This window comes from Acomys minous (genome assembly GCF_964271855.1).
Source record: "Acomys minous genome assembly, chromosome: 9".
NCBI classification, from domain to species: Eukaryota; Metazoa; Chordata; class Mammalia; order Rodentia; family Muridae; genus Acomys; species Acomys minous.
This window is the reverse complement of record NC_140490.1, coordinates 390,031-410,655: the sequence shown is the minus strand read 5'-3', so window position 1 is coordinate 410,655 and position 20,625 is coordinate 390,031. Positions and strand designations below refer to the sequence as shown.

General features: G+C 47.4%; 1 protein-coding gene across 2 annotated transcripts in view; it reads left to right on the top strand.

Moving 5' to 3' along the window:
* PELI2 (pellino E3 ubiquitin protein ligase family member 2) overlaps positions 1-20,625 on the top strand; it is a 371,889-nt gene that overhangs the window by 109,992 nt on the left and 241,272 nt on the right. The gene's annotated exons all lie outside the window — the stretch shown is intronic.

The window sequence follows — 20,625 nt, the reverse complement described above, 5'->3', positions numbered from 1 at the left end:
GCAACATAGCTCATCTCCGTGCTGTCCTTAAATAGTTTTGGCTTCTGGTTTCCGCAATACTTTCTGAGTAGAGATAAATGTGTGCCTTCGACTAGAGGCCCAGAGATGAAATGTCTTTATGAGAAAAATAACTTATTAAATACGTGTGAACTCAGAGGCTTATGTGTTTCCTTGGGAGAGACTGGGAGAGAAGTCATTTACAGAGCTATGCCAATTCATCGAGGCTATAGGACAATCCCAGGCCCCCAGATGTTAGCATGGTCTGTACCCTTGTGGAAGCAAAGCCTGACTATGAACAGAGGTGGGAGGGGTACAGGGGCCAGGGACTTCCAGGAGTAGGTTTCCCAGCCCTATACACACCCATGCCTGGTGTCTTGATAATTGATAAATTCTGACTTTTAAATTGCTCAAACAAACAAAAAGACTCACCTCCCTGAACCAAGGAGTATAATGCTTTATTGAAGGAAGCAGCTTTCTCTACAGACTGAGACAGCCGTGATTTCCTGAGAAGCGTTTACAGACTGGTTAAGAACACAGACTTAGACTCACACAGATGTGCTCCTGAATCCTGTTCTTACACCTAGCGTCCATGACCCTTGGCAGGCTGCTTTGCTTTGAAAGTTGGGTTAACAAGGAAACATATGAAGAAGCTAGTAGCTACCCGTTATTAAGCGTTTACGACACCCGAAGCCCAGGCTATGTGTTCCCCTTACTTCTTTCACCTATCTCTACAATGCTTGGAGGTATCTGCTGTCCCCACAGGCATTGATCTGTCTGCTGTGGTGGCTGTCACACCTGCTGCAAACAACCACCACTGTCACTGCAGAAAACAACCCTCTTCTGCCTGGCTTTTCTCCACGCTGGGGACAGTTTTGTTTTCTGGCTTTTGCAGTATTGCTGAGATATGACTGATGGTCACATTTGCTTTCTTTCCTTAGGCATGAACCCTTTCTCTTTTCCATCGTAAGGCTGGAGCTATCTGAGACAGACTATCAGAATGGATGCTTGGTCCCATCATTCATGTTCCTGAGAGCGGTAGAGCACGTATCACTTTTCCTGGCATTATTGAAGGATATTGATGCCCCAACTCCAGGGTTATCGAATGAAAAGACCCAGACTAAGAACTGAGCTACAGAATCAGGGTGTTTTAAACAAGATGGATTTTGAAAGACAAAAATGAAATGCCACTGTGTCTCAAGTAATCTGTGAAGTCTCTCTGACTAGCATGGGATTTTTCTTTGACATTGTTGGATGCTGTAGTGTGAGCTTTGAGCTTCTCCATGTCACCCAGGGTCACAGTGAGATCTGTTCCTTTGCTGCAGGGACCAGAGGATCAGCGGGTCTGACCTGTGGCGTGCGATGAGTCTCCCAAACGGAATGGCTGCTGCTGAAGACAGTGTAATGTTCATTTCTACCCTGGCCTCTGATTTGTGGGTAGTATTTGTAAAGTAATTTAACTTATAATGCATTGCCAAATGTCTAGCAAGCTATTCTACACAATTTAACAGGCTTGAGCAGCCTTGGAGTGCTGGCTACTACGCTAACAAGCCGTGCCATGCAATCAGCTCACACTCTCAAGTCCTGAGCCCAGCACAGGCAGGTCTGGGCAGCTTTCTCAAAGCAGCACATGTGTTGGAGCTAACAATGGTTTGCTGCTGTTTTGACTGAGCATGATAGTCTCTGAGCCTGAGCAGTGGTCCATTGCCTGGGTATAACAATCTGTTTATTCATTCACTTTTTGATGGCTATTTGTGTTGTTTGGAATTCTGCTAAGAGTAATGCCGGGGACTGGTACGATGCTTCAGCTGATAAAGTGATTGCTACATAGCCATAGGGACATGGATTTGGATCCCAGCACCACAGAAGAGTCGAGTGTAGCAGGGCACATCTACCACCATAGCACTGGATGAGGTGCACGTGCGTGTGCGCGCACACACACACACACACACACACACACACACACACACACACACACAGAAGAACACATGTATATGCACAAGAGAGAACAAAGTTGCCACAATCATGTAAAGTGTCCTTGTGTGGAATTGCTGTATCCTGTAAATGTTCCTTTAAGAAACCAACAAATGTTCTCTATAGTAGTTGTTGGCTTCTTATCAGATTTTTTGATTCTTATCAGCACTCAGGTGTCTCATTTACTCTGCGTCGTCACCCATACTTGATACTGTCAGTCTTTTTAATTTTAACCACTCTAGTTGTATAACTGTTCAGTTGACCCCAGACTAACAACATAAAGCTGCTGTGAAAGCAGCATTCATTGAGTAAATGTGAATTTTGACCTTTTCCTGAGTTAGCATGCACACTATGATCATCTTGTGATGCAGGGAGTGGGGGAACAGAGAACCACAGTGCTCGGTCAGCCCCGCATATCAGTGTGCTGTGCCTCTGAGTCCAGTGTTCAGTAGGTTGGGCATGTTAAATGCATTTCCTACTTAGGGTACTGTCCATTTACAATGGGTTTATAGGGCATAATGCCAACAAAGTCAAAGAAGAGCCTGCATGGTTTTCGTAGGCTCATGCACATCTAGACCCCAGAGCCCAAGACTGTGAAATCACTTATGTCTCTGAACAGGAGCAGCTCAGGTCTTGAATTCCACCCCAGCTCTGGGCCTGCCTCTGTTTGTCCATCTATGCTCACTCTATGCCTGACAAGCAGATTTCCACACCATCTCCGGCATCTGGGAAGCCCACCCCGTCACCTTCATGTCACGGCCACCCACTGCCTCTGCAAGGCCAGTCTAAGAGCTCACATGGGGCAGATCCATAGCCAGACATCCTGAAGCTGAGTTGCAATGAGTAACAGGACGTTGGGGAGGAAGATGTGGGTTCACATTCCAGACAGGGACACCAGCAAGAACAAAGGCTCAGAGGTACCAAATAGCCCTGCACAGGGGAAAAAAGGAAAGAAGTTAATAGTCTTGAAGAGTGTGGGACTGAAGAGAGACCTTGAGAAGATGTGACTGGGAAACCAGACCATGCAGGGCCTTTGGCTGTTTCCCTGGAGAGCTGAGGTGTGCAACATGGCATGTTGGCTTCAGTTTCAGACATGCTGCCTTAGTGTCTGTGAGGAAATGGATTCAAGGGGAGGAAAAAGGAGGAAGCACAATTAGAGACAAACACTGTCCTCCAGATGTGTCCCCAAGACCTAGTCCAATTCTTTACATTGTTTTTTTTTTGTGTGTGTGTGTGTTGGGTTTTCTAAGACAGGGTTTCTCTGTGTAGCCCTCTGTCCCAAAACTCACTCTGTAGACTAGGCTGGCCTCGAACTCAGAGATCTGCCTCCCAAGTGCTGGGATTAAGGGATGTGCCACCACCACCCAGCCTTAGCCCAGTTCTTGTCCATTGTGATGCCTCATGATTACTTTTGAATAAAAGATTGAAAAAACAACAACAACCATCACCAACCAATCAGGTATAGTAGTGCATATCCGCAATCTAGCACTCAGAAGGAGGAGGGGCAGGATCAGAAATTTAAGATCACCCTCAGCCACATAATGAATGTGAGGTCAATCTGGGATACATGAGACTAGCTCAAAACAAATACAAGAGTGAAGGGGGTGGGAGACAAACAGGAAACAAAACCAGGTTTCTTTGCTTTCTGTGTCCTTCCTCTTCCTTGTTGCCCCATCAACACTGGCTGTACTCAGATTTGAACTGTGACATTTCCCACCCGTGTGTGGCTCAGTCCTGTGCTCATCTCGGTCTCTGAAAGATGTCAGTCAGTCAGCTCTCTAGGAATAAAGCAGCATTCCTGGCTTCACGGTGCCGTGGTCTCTCCTGTCTTTTTCCAAGTGCAGGCTCCAGGTCTGTTCTACAAAGGACCAGCTAGTCACTGAGATGGGTCCTCTCAGCCACTTGGTTCTGGGCAGTTACACAGCTCTGCAAGTGACTCCAAAGTCGCTGTAGGCGATGTTCACCAGGTAGGTCTGGCTGGGCTTTCATGAGATTGTACTTGAATATAGAAATTTACATTGCACGTGACTCTCATGTGTGGCGAATCTTATTCTCCTTTTGGCATGTTCCAGTCCCTTCAGCGTATAAAAACTGTTACCAGTTCTGGATCTGTATAAAATCAGGTAGAGACAGGATTTGGTTTGCGAACGTCTCCCTTTGCTCTCTCCTTCAAACATCGATTATGGTTCCCACCACCAGAAAACACTCTATTTGCACCCCTGGTCTGCCTCCCACCAAGCACTGACCCAAGTCCTGGATAGTTGCTACAACACTATTTTTGCTACTACAGTATAAATGTGACCCAGTCCCTCAGCCTTTGCTAAATATCCCCCTCTGGGTGTCCCAGGCTATAGAGGGGGTCACAGCCCAGCATTCCACAGGCACCGCCTCTACGGCTCCCTCCCCTCTGCTCCAAACCCCATATTTCAAGTGCCCTAACTTTGCTGTTTAGCTGTCACCTCTGCTCTATCTAGTCTCCTGCTTTGCTCTGAAGGTGCAGCCTGTTCCTTCTGCCAGGCCATCTCCCTTGACCTTTCACCCTTGCTCCTTTGACCCTTCTGAACAGCTTGTTCTTTTCAAGTGCCCAGTTCAGTGCTGAGCACATGGCAGATGCTCTGTAGATAGTTTAATGACTCCTTAAGTATCAGGACCCCGTTTATTAATATATAAAACATAAATATATAAAATACTGTAATGCATTCCTTTATTATCTTCCTAGTTTTGTGTGCTATTGCTTCTATTAATTATTAACTTTTGTCTATAGATACAGGGTCTACATTTTGGTACTGTCTTCCCTTTCATTCCAAACACAGATAAAAGTTTTGCAGCTCATGGGTTCTCCAGGGTGCCTCTGGAAGGCTTCCATTGGAACAAATCTAACCAACTAGCCTAAGGGGGGATCACAGTGTCACCAGGCCCCCAGCAGTGTTGATTCTTCTGCTCACAGATGAGGAGGACCATGGCGTCAGGAGGACAGGACAGCTTGCTCATGGATACTTGGCTGCTAATAGCAAACACAAGATAGGAGCTGCCTCCCAGCCCTTGGATTACGGGCATTCTATCTTTTGAGGCCATCTGCAAGAGAAAGGGCTGTGCTTTGCGTGTGGGCTTGCACAGTGATGAGCTCACAGCGAGGAGGGGGGTGTGGGTGGGGATTAGGACATGTCTGCAAGGCTAGAGGGATGGCGACCTTCTGTGCTTCAAGTTCCCTGAATAGGATCCCTTGTTGGCTGGCACTCAAAAGCTTTTCTTGCTCCTTCAGCATAACAATCATCTCCTTAAAACAGTGACACTCATTATAGCTTGCAAGCAAATGGCCAAGAACTAGGCAGCTCCAATCATTTCACTCAGCGCGTGAGATCATTTTATGAGAGCTCATAGGACTGAGCGACCCTATCGACACGAGGTAGGCCCCTAGAATAAACTCATCTCGGGGGAGAAAAGAGCTTGTGTTTATTGCAGCCAAGAGGATACACCGTGGTGTGGAAACGAGGAAAGCATTAGAAGGGAGGCGCATGGAGCCCTGGACGTCCCTTGAACATTGGTTCTGAGTTCTTTGCCTTTTTCTGCTCAGCTATGGAGCAGTTACCCAATTACCATGGAACCCATTTTCTCAACCAAATAGAGCTGTGGTCATCTCGAATCTTCGACAGTCCCCTACCGTCCTGACGCAGAACCTGCCTTCGCACCATCTTCGCCTTCGCCGCGCTGTCTATCTGGGCGGTTGCGGTTTTTGAAATACCAAAAGGGGCCTCATGAAAAAAGTGCTCTCACAGGCTGAGCATGTGGCTCAGTGGCACAGCGCCTACTTAGCTTGTGATGCGCCCTCAATATCATCCCTAAGGTTTAAAAAAAGAAAAAGCGGTCTCATCCGCGGGATGTATACTGCAGCGACAGTTTGACTGTGTGCACGCACGTTTTTTAAATGCTCAGAAGTCAAAGGCACCCAATTTAAAGGTAGCTTTGTGTTTGCCCTCGGTTGCCTTTTTACTTGAATAGCACAGGCAGCGTTTCATTAGACATGCGCCTGGGAAACTGTGCTGGTCGGAAAACGGAGCCAGAGAGATGCTGCAGTTATCCCAACTGCCATCACTTCCACCCCATGAAGACACCTTCCAGGGCCACAGGTGCAGGGCCAGGAGGCTGCCGAAGTCAGGCAGCTTCCTCTCCAATGCATCCTGACTTGAAGCAGGCCTCTCAGGAGGCGTTGCTGGGATGTGTAAAGCTACTTGGAGAGCACTTATTCGTCTTGTTCTTAGGGACCCTTTAATTTTATGTTATGCTCAGGGTGTTTTCCCTGCATGTTTATCTGTGTGAAGATGTCAGAGTCCCTGGAATGGGAGTTACAGACAGGTTTAAGCCGGCATGTTGGTGCTGGGATTTGAACCTGGGTCCTCTGAGAGAATAGGCAGTGCTCTTAACCACTGAGCCATCTCTCCAGCCTCTCTCTCTGTTTTTGTTTTGTTTGTTTGTTTTTTGAGATAGGGTCTTACTACATAGCTCTGGCTCTCCTGCAACTCAATATGAGGCTGGCCTCACGCTTATACAGATTGGCCTGCCTCTGAGTCCTGGGACTTAAGGGGTGAGCCCTGACTTGATCCCTCGATGCCTGATGAGCCGCAGCTGGAAGGATGGTAGACGTGGAGGCATGGTAGACGTGGAGGGATGGTAGACCTGGAGGGATGGTAGACGTGGAGGGATGGTAGACGTGGAGGCATGGTAGACGTGGAGGCATGGTAGACGTGGAGGCATGGTAGACGTGGAAGGATGGTAGACGTGGAGGCATGGTAGACGTGGAGGCATGGTAGACGTGGAGGGATGGTAGACGTGGAGGCATGGTAGACGTGGAGGCATGGTAGACGTGGAGGCATGGTAGACGTGGAGGGATGGTAGACGTGGAAGGATGGTAGACGTGGAGGCATGGTAGACGTGGAGGCATGGTAGACGTGGAGGGATGGTAGACGTGGAGGGATGGTAGACGTGGAGGGATGGTAGACGTGGAGGGATGGTAGACGTGGAGGGATGGTAGACGTGGAGGCATGGTAGACGTGGAGGGATGGTAGACGTGGAGGGATGGTAGACGTGGAGGGATGGTAGACGTGGAGGGATGGTAGACGTGGAGGCATGGTAGACGTGGAGGCATGGTAGACGTGGAGGGATGGTAGACGTGGAGGCATGGTAGACGTGGAGGGATGGTAGACGTGGAGGGATGGTAGACGTGGAGGCATGGTAGACGTGGAGGGATGGTAGACGTGGAGGCATGGTAGACGTGGAGGGATGGTAGACGTGGAGGGATGGTAGACGTGGAGGGATGGTAGACGTGGAGGCATGGTAGACGTGGAGGCATGGTAGACGTGGAGGGATGGTAGACGTGGAGGGATGGTAGACGTGGAGGCATGGTAGACGTGGAGGGATGGTAGACGTGGAGGGATGGTAGACGTGGAGGCATGGTAGACGTGGAGGGATGGTAGACGTGGAGGCATGGTAGACGTGGAGGGATGGTAGACGTGGAGGCATGGTAGACGTGGAGGGATGGTAGACGTGGAGGGATGGTAGACGTGGAGGGATGGTAGACGTGGAGGGATGGTAGACGTGGAGGCATGGTAGACGTGGAGGGATGGTAGACGTGGAGGGATGGTAGACGTGGAGGGATGGTAGACGTGGAGGGATGGTAGACGTGGAGGGATGGTAGACGTGGAGGGATGGTAGACGTGGAGGGATGGTAGACGTGGAGGCATGGTAGACGTGGAGGGATGGTAGACGTGGAGGGATGGTAGACTGGCCTAGGGGAAGCAGCGGGCAGACTGTGTTAACCTCAGTCACGTGATAGGGCCAACAGAAGAATCACAGGGCTGGTGTCATGTGATTTTCTTTCTTTTATTATTAAATCTCAAGTTCTTTTTCATTTTTCTTCCTGAAACAAACTGCATGTGCAAAAGACAGGTTTCAAGAACTGTAAACCAAGAGCAGTAGTTCCTGGTAGAACCCATGCCGAGCCACACCTTGAGTTTGGGCCTGACAAAGGCAATAACTGGCCTTTTAAAATATTCTGAGTAGGGCCTTGGGAAACAGAAAATGTAAAATTCTGGCCTCAGAAAGTGTGATTAATTCTGGGCGGATGCAGTGGCTCCAGCCACGTAGTAATTTTAGGCTTTCTAATTGGCACTTTAAAAATAGCACCGAGCCTCTGTTCTGCTGGTCCCTTTGTTCTGCCCTGGGTTGTACCATGTGTTTAAGGAGCTTGCAAGGTTCCAGGCGGGCCTGGGAACTGTGAGTCCTAACTCAGGTCTCCTAGGTACCTACCTGACTCTGCCTTGAAACTCAGGGGGTGAGAAAACCTTTGAGCTTTTTAGAGACCCTCCCCCTCTCCAGCTCACAGGCCTATCCTCTCCTTCCCTAATAACTAGGTACTTAAGAGATGGCTTCTACCATGGCATTCCCTTCAAGCCGCTTCTGGGCCCCTTAAAGTTGCCAGCTGAATGGCATCATTTGCTTGCCGGGTAATAAATAGTTCAGGCTGGCACCAGGCAAAGGAAACCCGAGTATTTACCAAATCCTTCCCCAGATCTGAGTGAGCCCCAAGCCTGGGCAGAGGTAAGTGTTAGCCCTTTCGCCATTGTTTCAAGTGGCAGCAAGGTACTGTGCCCTCTCACACTTGCTAGGGGATCTGAGAGTCCCCATCCCTCAGGCATAAAGTCCCTTATCACATCTTCGTTCACTCTCTGACTGTTCCTTCAGGAGGATGCTTGCAGTTTCAGGAAGGAGGATAGGAAGGTCAGAAAGGACAGCCACGTGGAGTGATTCAAGAACTGGGGGCCTTCCACTACTGGGGCCTGCTGGGAGACTCTCAGTTGACTCCCACATTCCCTGCTTTGAGCATTATTTACAAGAGGATCTTGCCCTTCCTAGCCAGTAAGGCTGCAAACATAGACTGTTAAGCCGGTCAGTTCCAGACTGGCCTAGCTACTGATGAAAGTGGCCTTTCTCTAACCTGCCAGTCGTGAATGCCCCATTGGAAGGCAGAGCCCTGCTCAGTGAGAGGCCAGCCTGGTCTGCCCCAACACCTCGCTGCAGGGCCTTCTGAGACCCTCTTAGCATGCAGTATAAAAGCCAGAAAAATGGTCATAGTGGCTTTTGCAGCAGAAGATAGAGCCCACTGGTGGGATTTTGTTTTTCCTTCCAGATTTCTCAGAAACACATTAAGAGAGGCAAATGCCCTCTCTTCTGCTCCTGTGGAGCCAACAAGGAGAGAATTAGCCACAGACAAACAGGCCAGGCCAGTCTCTTTCCCTGGGGAATGCTGGTGAGGAGGGGCCTCAGATCCAGGGAGTATGAAGGAGCAGCCTTGGCTCCCCTGCTGCAGGGCTAGGCCTTAAGCGTTTGGTTTGCCCAACATTAGTGGGACTAAATGCTCCTGAGCAGTGAGGGGGAAAATGAGCCAGAAAAGCCAGCAGAGAACATACTCCAGTGACACTCAGTGGGGCAGGGCTGTGTCGGGCGGAAAGGACTTAGAACAGTTATTGAGCCATCTTTGGTGATCATGGTCCATGTTGTTCCTTCTATGATATACCCAGGATAAGGTCTTGGATACCAGACAGAGGGTGAAAAGTATGTAGTGTGTGTGTTTCTCAGCCTAGTGGACCTGAGCTCTGTTCCTGGGTTCCTTGGTTGCCTGGGCTATGCTCGCATGGCTATTCTCACTCATCTCTCCTGCATGACCTGCCAACAAAGCCTCCTCAGACACTGACGGTAGGTCATTCCCTCTTCACCTTATTCATACTTATTAATTATTATCTATAATATGTTTAATAGTATACATATGTATATTAAATATATCTATTTAATTACCAGAGGGAGAGATCAGCAGACAGGGGAAAGATAGGGTGATAGACCATGATTTGATATGTACTAATAGAAATTCAGAATTCAAAAAGGACATGAACTGCATGCTTGTGAGCAAAGGCAGGAGCGACAAGCTACAGAGTCATCTCCCCCACAACCCCTCCCTCTTTCCAGCTTTCCTTCCGGTTATAGCACCCAATTACTTATTAATACACGAAACCCAACACAGTAGAAGGCTGTGCACAAACCCAGGGCTTTCACGTCTGCTATCTTATTTAACAGAAACTGTTGAGGAAATCGACTTGAGGGATGACTTATGTGGGTGTCAGCCGTGATGGAGGCCCGCAGTGCCCCCACCCACTCCTCCAGGTCTCAGGGACTTAGCCTGAGCTCAGAGTGGAACAGCTAAAGAGTGCAGCTCAGATGGTCTCCCCACTACACAGGATGGGGGGGAGTGGGACTGTTTCTATGGCCTTTATAACGAATACTCCAAATGTGGGGGCTTAAGGCCACATATGTGTATTATCGTACTATATGCATATATTTTATGTTATTTATTATTGTTAAGTGGATAGTTCTGGAGTCAGATGTCTGAAAGGCATCTAGCTGAGCTAAAATCAAACTATTTCAATGGCTAAGCCCCCTCTTGAAGCTCTTGGGAGAGAAACACTCTTTTTGACTCTCCCAGATTCTGGAAGTTACCAAACTCCTTGGCTTGTGACCCCCTCCGTCATTTTCAAAGCCACTCATGGACACTGAGACTTTCTCATGTATAAGATCTTTCTGAGGTAGACTTTTCTTCTGCCCCCATCTTCTACTTATGAGGACCACTGTGATTAAATTAAGCTTCTGTATATAAATTCGGACAACCTCATTTCAAGGCCAGCTGACTAGAAATTTGTATTTCATTTGCCACTTTAGACCCCCACCCCCTGCCAGGTTCTGGGACGTAGCACTTGGGCATTGTAATGGCTAACTATGGTTGTCAACTTGACACACTCGGGAGGATGGAACGCCAACTGAAGAATTGTTTTTCCATCAGCTTGACCTGTTGGCATGTCTGTGGGGACAGTTTCCTGATTGCAAACTGGTTTGGGATGGGCAAGCCCACTGTGGGTGTGCCAGGCCTGGGAAGGTGGGCCTGGGCTGTATAGGAAAGAGCTGAGTGTGAGCCTTGGAGCTAGCTGGAAAGCAGCATACCTTCATGGGCCCTGCTTCAAAGTCCTGCCTTTAATTGTCACCTTGGTGTCCCTCGGTAATGGACTGCCTCCCAGAAGCCTGCCTCCCAGAAGCCGAAAGAGCCCTTTCCTCCCTCGGTTGCTTTTAGCCATGGTGCCTATCACATCAACAGAAAGCGAGCTAAGCAGGTGTCTTCAGAAGCCATTACTCTGACAGTCCTGTGGGCTGCACCCTTGAGGTCCTTTCCATATTACCAATCAAAAAGTTGTACAAGAATTAGGCTCATCACTTCACCTGGAATTTGGTGGCTTTGTACTTCTGTCCCCATATCTCATACATCAGGCCAAAGTGTGTACATTTAAAAAAAATCATAATTTGAGGTTAAAAACTTACTTTAGTTTGTGACTCCAAAACAAGGAAGGAGTCAATATAGTCTACCCAAGGACTTTCTTAAAGCAGCCAGTAAATCATTCGCTTCTCAGCATCTGATGCTGAGGTCTTCTCACTTGGGTCTGTCTGACTAGGGTAACCCCTGGTTCATCTCTCTGCTTACATCTCAGACTATGGAAAAAGACTGTGCAAGGCACGGTCTGTGAATTTCCACCTCCCAGACTAAGTGTGCACAGAGTGGCACGTGTGTGTCTCCAGCTAGACTTTGCTGTCACGGGAGAAGATGAATCAAAGGCAGGGACTGGTCTTTGAAACACCCAGAGAAATTTATGGCTCAATTTAAAACCACTTGCAGTTTATCAAAGCGAGGGAAATGGAATGGCCAGCTCCAGGGCAGAAAGGAGGAGGAGCCTGTGCCATCCAGTGCTGCACCCCAGCAGACCCTTCCCACACCCCCGATCCTCAACTCTCACAGGCTCCCTAACAACACACAGCTTACTTAGGGTTCCTGAGCCTCCAGACTGCCTTTTGAGCCTTGGCTGGAGAGCATCCATGGACGCTGGCCATGATCAGGCTTAACAACGGAATGGGAAAAATACAGAGTATGGGGAAAGACAAAGTTTAAGACTTATTCTCAAATTTGACTGCTTGACCTCTGCAACTTCTCCAAAGCAACCACTTTTTTTCATGGGGGTGAAGTTGTAACACAGAAGATTCATCACCAGATGTCTTTCTGTGCTTTGAAAGTACATCGTTGTCCTGTTCAGGAGCCATGTGAACAAGTGCATTGGAGGAAATTGGTGGGTTTCCCCACCCATGTCCCGGGCTCTGGGGAGATAGAGGCACCCAGCAAGGCTTGCATAGTTTCAGTCCACTGGTACTTATGGCTTCAGGGAACAAGGACTTGATGACAGTGACTTGCGCACATGACAATTTTCTCTTGCATATTAGATGTTTAAAGGAGAATATAGACTGGCCTTAGTTTAATAGCACGAAGGTGTCAGAGCAGAGGTCTCTCACTGTCTCCAGTTGGTTGCTGCCGCTTTAGCCATTACACTCTGACCCCCAGGAATCAGATAAGTGAGAGTCTCAGCCAGTGACAGGTGCTGGGTCACACATGCCCCACCTAAATGTAAAGGATGCTGACTGTTGGTTTTGTTGCCCCCCTTACTGGGTAGTTTGGTCCCTGATAACTCAGGAGAAGGAAAGGAAGATGAGGAAAGGGTAGAGAAGAAGCTTCTTCAAAGACTCACAGTTGACATTCAGTGCTGGAAGCCTGTCCTGGGACTCACGGAATTGAACTTGTGTGGGTTTCACCAAGCTTTCCTGCCTACTTGTATTACTTACTCCTCACTTTCTCGTGGCGCTCTTTGCTTTAAAAGCTCTCTGGGGGCCTGAAGAGAGCTCCATGAGTAAAACACTTGCACTTACACAGCAATTGTGAGGACTGAGGTTTGGATCCCCAGCACCCACACCAAAGCTAGGCAGATGTGTGGCCTGTGTGCAATCAATCCCAGGGCACATACAGGGGGTCCTTAAGATGGCTTGCTAGACTTGCCAAATCATCAAACTCACACACACACACACACACACACACACACACACACACACACACACACACCAGCAGACATACACACACAAGCAGACATACATGTGCAAAAAATAGAATGAAAGCGTTTTTTAAAATAAGCTATTTTTCTCAGCTTAGGGTCAGGAAAAAAGATGCTTTCTGCATTTTCCTTTGCATCAAACAACATGTTTACCAATGGCTGTGGGTCCAGTTACCTAACAAGCTTTTAGAAATACTATTCAAAAAGTCTGTGTGTGGTAGTGGTGGTGGTGATGACAACTGTAACTACAAAGGTCATCACTGCTCATGGAGAGAAACACGGGCACATAAGAGAATACAAGGAACAGCCCCAAACTATACCTGTAAAGTAAGTAATTTGGAGATTACACGCTTCCAAGCTTAGCATCTTATATGTTGTATACATTATTTTTTTAAAAATGCATCAAGAGTTGATATCTCAGGCAATAAAATGCATGTCATGGCCACACAAGTGCAGAGACCCATGTTCATCTTCGGTATCCACTTTCTAAAACGCAAGGTGTGACAGATGGCTCAGAGGTTAAGAGCACTAGATGGTCTTCAGAAGGTCCTGAGTTCAGTTCCCAGCAACCACGTGGTGACACACAACCATCTACAATGAGATCTGGTGCTCTCTTCTGGAGGACAGGCACACATGCAGCCAGATATGTATAAATAATAAATAAATAAATTGTAAAAAAAAAAAAAAAAGCCAGGTGTGGTGGCATGATCTTGTAATCTCAGTGAGGTGGAAATAGACAGATCTCTGGGGCTACTGTCCAGCCAGGCCAGCCTACTTGGTAACCTCCAGGCCTGTCTCAAAAAGGAAAAAAACAAAAAGGTGGGTGGCACCCAAGGTGTGACACTTGACTTTGTCCTCTGGCTCCATTCACATGTGTGCACATACAGGAGATAAGCGCCCTGAGATTTGCACCAAGTGGCACCATTCCCCGAGGCAGCTTGGCAGGCCTCTGCCTCACAAGATGTGTCTTTCCGGGGTCCTTCAAAAGCTGTTCTGTCTTCCTCTGTCCAGGGTGACACGTTCTGCATGCATCGGTCAGCCTGGAGAGCAAACGCCCAGTTGGCCCACTCATGGTGGTGGTTATGTACGGGATCCTCAGCACCCTGACTCTCTTGAGGGCCTCTGCTGAGCCTGCAGTTCCTTTCTGTCGCCAGTAAGGAGGAATCCTTGCCTCCCTTCTGCCAGTGAGAGCGAAGGCATCTGGCCAGCCTCTCTTGATTGCCACACGGTAACCTTTAGCTCACAATGGCTGCTTGGTCTGGAGCGATCCTGGACATTTGAAAGTGACATTGCTGTTTCCAACAAGCTAAGGCTGCTTCCAGCCAAAGGTAAAAATTTACATTTCAATGATCAGCAAGTTTTAGCACACTTAAGAAACTGGCCTGGGTGTTCAGCCCTATGCACAGGTTTTGTTAATGAATTTGGCAGGAGGAGTTGCATTCCTAGGTTAAGTCTGAGAACAAAAAGGACCTGTTTTTCCTGTGTAATGAATTGCTGAGAAATTATTCAAAATGTGACTTGGAAAGCCTCTAGCCAGTGAGCTCAATTCCCTAGGCTGTGAATTAGATAAAGGGTTTTTCCCCCACAGAGGGAGACCTCTGAGGATTTATGTGGGTGAGGAGAGAATGTCTGTGCTGTGCCACCGCCTCCTCCCAAGGACCCATGCACAGTGCAGAGGCCCAGAGGCCTTACATGCCAATTGCCAAGGCCAAGTGGAGACATAACAGGGAGGACTGGGTAGCGCACACTATTGTTTAACCGTAGCTCAGAGCTGCAGAGCACACTGGAGCTGAGCAGGGCGCTGAGCTTGCCCTGCGCTGGGAGCCAGAGTGGCTGAGAGAGCAGGAGGACTTTCTCCCAACCTACCACAGTCCTAAAGACATGTCCCTGTCCCCTTTCTCCAACATCGGTCCAACTGAGAAGCCCCGAATCTCTTGCGCCACTAGGACTCTGGGATACATATAGAGGAATGTTTGACAAGCTTTCATGAGATCAGAATCCCTTGCCCAAACAGAACTCTAAAAGGAAGGACAAGAGACGGCCAAGAACATAGCCGACTTCAGTCCTTAAACCAAGCTGACCTAAGGATAAGGGCTTTCATGTGAAACTTTTCAATGCAGCAATCTTTCCCCTCCTGCTAAGTGTTCTGTGGTACAAGAGACACAGTGCATTTTATTATGAGCAAGCTGGCTGTCTTAACTCTGATTGCCTATGAGGCTGCATGCCTGCTGAGATCCATGAGTGTCTCAGATTGACTTTGGCTCATGCTTACTGCCTACCTGGCCCTGTGTGCCCTTGGACAGTACACTTGGAGCCCTGACCTGGCTCCCTCCAACTGCTTGGGCAGGAAGACAGCCTGGATGTGACATCTGTCAGTCCAATGTTGGCCAAGACAGTCTGGCAACACCTACCTTGTTCCCCAATCCCCAAATGCTCCCCCCAAAGACTGTCTAGCACTCTAGTGGCCACAAAAAGCATAAAGTAGAACTAAGCAACCTGATGTGAGAAGGAAAAAGAAGAAAGAAAAAAGTACAATGGGCAAGCGTGTTCTGTAGTATTGTATCAGACCACCCCAGTACAACAACTACAAAAGATCAGACTCCTCTCCCTAACTAGTGTGGAGGGTGTCATTATAAAGACGGCAGACACCGCCATCTATTAAATCTAATATCTGTCTTGCCAAAGCACAGGGAAACACAGACTCCCTAAGGTCTAGAAAGGCAGATCAGTACCAACAGGAGTTCTGGTGGATAAAACCTGGAGGTGTGGCCCAGAAGCTGGGAGGGTCAGCTAGGCTGTTGACCTTGAGTGGGTTGGGACAGTAGATGGTGTGGGTGTCATTCATTTATCTCAAGGTGCAGGATGACTTTGATACCCACAAAGACCTTCTTCACTTTGCACAGCTTGTACTTGGCCTTCCCAGCAAGATGCAGTGCATGGTGAAGTGTCCTTTGGTGTTGCAGATGATGCAGAAATTCTTGCCACTCTTGTCGATGTTGACGACACTCGTGGAGCCTGCTGGATAGGCCGTATCAGTTCTGACCCTGTCACCGACCTTGAGGAGAGGCTGCTTGCAGAGCTTCTCCATCTTGTCTCCCACTAGTGCATGCTTAGGTCTGTTCCTGAGGAAGATGCCAAGCGGCAGGCAGTCCCACAGGTGACATCAAGTGGTGCACGGCTGCCACACGCTTCAAGTGCTTCATGGGACCCTTCGAGAGCCAATGGTGGCTCAACACGCATGCGCACAAAAGCAGTGTGCGTCTTTTTTGTTATTTTCTTTTCATTCTAAGGTTCTCCTTCTCCCCCATGCCTTTTACTAGAAAGCTCACCCTGCCCCCATGTTTCTCCACCATTGCGCTCTCAGGCAGCAGTGTGTTACCTTCCCTGTAATCCATGACCAACTGCCTAGTCTTTACTTACATGTAGGGTTATTGCCCCTGTTTCTTTATATGTGCCCCCCCTCAACTGCCCATAGATGTGAAGGTTTTCTTTAACTGCTAAGTCATTTCTTTGAGGCCCAGAAGGTTCACTTGCCTTTTACCAGCTCTTGTTTCTTCAGGCATGAGAACTCTGGAGCCATCGCTGCAGAGTGTAGCCCCAGCCTACAAGTCACGTCTACTGCCTGTCACTACCTCCCGTGGCAGGAACAATTGCCGCTAGGTTTGTGGTACTTACCGTGGGCTGACGGACCACCTGTCCCTTTGGCCTGCTTTCATTCATGCCATGCCCTGGCCTCCTCTCTCTGCATGGCTCACTTTGACACCTTGCCTAAATTAGAGCTGAAAGCCAAGAGACGCTAACTTTTGTGGCAGACGTTGTCCGCTACCCTTTTCTTCTGTGATATTCCTTCCGTGTGTAGATAGCTGTAGGATTGTGACCTCCCAGGGTGACTTCCTGAGTTGGTTCTGCCTCTGTTCTTTTCCCTAATTTCCCAAGCTTTCAAACCCAACCTTCATCTAAAGCAAAGAATTTAACACCCACCCCTTTCTTCATAGTTGCTCTTTTCCCAGCCTCTACCCTTCTGGTTTAAACATCAAGAAAGGTTTAGCAGAATAGGGAAAAAATGAGGTATGTTGGGGCGGGGAGAGTTTTAGTTATTCTAGAGGTTAATTAGTTGTCAAAGATAACTAGTTGTGTATAAGCTAAGAAGAACTCAACCTAGGAAGCATCACGTGATGTTGAAGGTAACCATTACTTCTCCTTGCTCTTGACTGGCCCATGGATGGCAGGTATCTCTTCTCTTTTCTTGCTAGAATGTTATTTTATGAACAGGCTTCTTCTTTCAATATTACTTACTGATTTTTATTACATTTCTCGTGTGTGTGTGTGTGTGTGTGTGTGTGTGTGTGTGTGTGTGTGTATGTGTGTGTGTATGTGTGTGCATGTGTGCGCGCGCGTGCACGCATATACCCACACTTTGGGGTAGGAATGGTATTTTAAAAGCAAGGAAGCCAGAAAGTTAAAGACACTTGGCTATTCTTCCAGCAGACTTGGGTTCAATTCCTAGTTTGCAAGCGGCAGCTCTGGCAGTTATCAGTAGCTCCAGTTCCAGGGGATCAGACACCCTTTTCTGACTTCTTTCAGCACCAGGCCCATGTAGTATACATGCAGGCAGTCACCTGTCCATAAAAAATAAGAATAAGTCCCTGGGTTTTATGGGAAGCAAATTTGCTTCCCATATGTAGAAACTGTGCCACCAAGCAGGAACACAGAGAGCTTTAGAAGCAACAGAACAGATTTTAGATGACATCATCTAAAACATTTCTAAACCATCACATCCCCTGGGCTATTCAGTCCAAGAATAAATACTGTATGTTCTTACCCAGTTAGCTTGAGTTAAAGCCTTCTCCTTTTAAATCAAACCATTCATAATAAGCATATGCATTATCATTTGGATAATAAAACTTATCCAGGGACACAAAGAAATTGTGGGGGAGACAAGTGGTGGGTGTTAGTACGCTAAAAGGACACTTGTAGTGAGTGACACACAATACAGGCTCATGACAATCAACAGGGTTGGCTTTTCAAAGTATTTATTCACTCTGAGAGGGTGTGACATTTAAAAATAAAAGAGTTCTTTTACTATAGAGCCCAGATAGTTACGACATGAAAACAACTGTTTTCAAGTCCGCTGACTAAAGCTGTCTGGAATTGCTGTGTGATGAAGCACCGTGAAGGAAACCCAACTGTTTTTCAAGTGCCAGCAACCAAAGTGGAATGAATTTAGGGATAAATCTCTCTGCCTTCCCCCTTCATGGCTAACTAGAGAGAGAGGAGCTAATTGCCCGTTGAGCGTATCACATCATGATGCGTGGTTTCTTTAAGATGGGGCTCACTTGCAGGTACCACCCATCGGCAGCACCGAAAAGACAAAGTAAAAGCAAAGGCTTAAGTCTTCAAGGAGTGCTGGGGGTCTCCCAGGCAGCTAGGTGGATGTACTGGCCAAGAGTCTAGCCTTCCCTGTGCAGAGCTGTCCCCCAAGTCACAGCGAACTCTATGACCTAAACTTCATGTGGTCACCCTAACTAACTAATGGGTTTAAAGAAATACTCTTTCAAAGATGGCAGCCTACCCAGCTAAGGATCAGAAACTATATTACTAAGAAAAAGTGCAGGGTTCTGGAGGCCAACTAGCAGTTGGTGCATACCAGAGCCTAGGGCACCACACAGGAACAGGAATGAAGGATCCTAAAGTTTTCAAGACTGAAAATATCACTGCTTTATCAAGTAAATACATCTTAGCAGAGCCTGTTGAGCTGCAGTTCATGATGACTACTTGACCTCTTGGAATCTCTAAAAATGGCCATGTTCCAGCTTTCCCCACTTTGTTTCCCATAAAAAAAAAAATTAAGTTCCCTAAATACGCTCTCTCCATCAGTGGTTCTCAACCTTCCTTATGCTGCGGCCCTTTAATGTAGTTCTTCATGTTGTGGTAACCCCCACCCATAAAACTATTTTGTTTCAACTTCATAACTTTCATTTTGCTACTGTTGTGAATCATAGTATAAATATTTGATATGCAACCTCAATCTGATATGTCGTGGCCCACAGGTTGAGAACCCTTACTCTAGCCGTTTCCATTACCTATGTCTCTAATATTTTTATCAGCTGGGCTGTTCAAACAGTTCCTAGCAATAGCTGTAAGTCAAGAATTTAATGATAAAAGTGAAATATCAGTATAGTACTTTTCCTCCTGGTATGCATCTTTTCAAGTGTGTTTTATGAAAAAAAGAGTAAACAAAACAATCATAGCTCTTTGACTAAGAATTGCATTTGGGTGACGGTCAGAGGACCTGCTCATTGTGGAGGAGGCTGCCACACACAAAGCTGCTTCACATCCATCGGTGCTCCCTTCCGTTCCCACGGCCTTGCTGCCTTCCAACATCTGAAAGGCACTTACCGGCAGCAGCGTGCTCTCAAACCCAGGGGCTCACTAATGGGTTTTAGTACATCGCTCTGTGATAGCTGGTTGGTGAGTAGGCGAGCTTCTTTTGGAGATGAGAAGGCTTAGAATCGCTCCCCGAGGCTCAGGGACCATCAGCAAAGCGGGGAGGCTGTAAGAGCTGGAGGTCTGGGAAGACCAGAGGGAAGCAGTGTCTCCTGGATGTGACAGGAAGGACCACTGCACTTAGCATGCAGCAGCTTACGATGGCTGCCAGCACAAGAGCAAGCCGGGTCACATTGTAGGACAGAATAGGAAGGGACACATGAGCCTCTTCCCCTGAAGAAGAAGCGGTGGATGTTAGTAATGGCTTGTGGGGGGCAGGGTGGTCACTTTTCTTTAAGGGTGCACCTCCTTGTAGGCTGAATATAGTCCAGTGTGGTCCCATACAAGGAGTATATGAACATCAGAAATTGGAGTAGATGGGTTATTTTTCTCTGAACAGCCAGTTTGGAGGAAAGTAGGGAGGTAGGAGTGTACTTTGAAGGAGTTGAGGGTGAATATGATCAAAATATATTGTATAAAATTGTCAAGAATTAATAAAAAATGTTTTAAAGGATTAGAGTTTATAGACACCTCCAGTCCAGATGTCAGTATGCTTTTATTCTTTGAAATACTCATGTGCAAAGCATATAGCAAAAATAGATTCATTAATATGAACCACATAAAGTGCCCAGATGTTGACCATGTTGCCAACAAACTGGCAATTTCAAATAACTAAGTTTAAGGATGAAGAGAGAAAGAAAGCAAATAACATATCCAGGGTCAGAAATAAGATAAACCAATTTAAGGCTAGATCTGGGAAAGGATCATGAATTGACACAGAGCCCAGGTATTTTCTTCGTTCAGACAGGGGCAGGCAGGAATTTGGCCCTTGTAGTTTAGAGAGGCACCCTGATCCCGCAGGTTGAGTTAATGAAGCTTCCTTGTCCTAAAGGAGTCTGAGAACACTGACTACAGACTCTTTGCGGGATGCGAAGTCACAGAGTCAGTCTCCCAAGTGCAACCAAACCAACTGCTGCCCGGCCCAGCAAATCCACACATTATCAATATCACATCAGAACAAGAAAACTAGACTGCTTTTGTGGCCAAACATGCGAACAAAGTAATTATATGCATAAAGCCATTACTCAAAGAGGAGTGGGGAATAGAAGGAAAAAAAAAACAACAAAAAACAGTCCAAGATGGATTA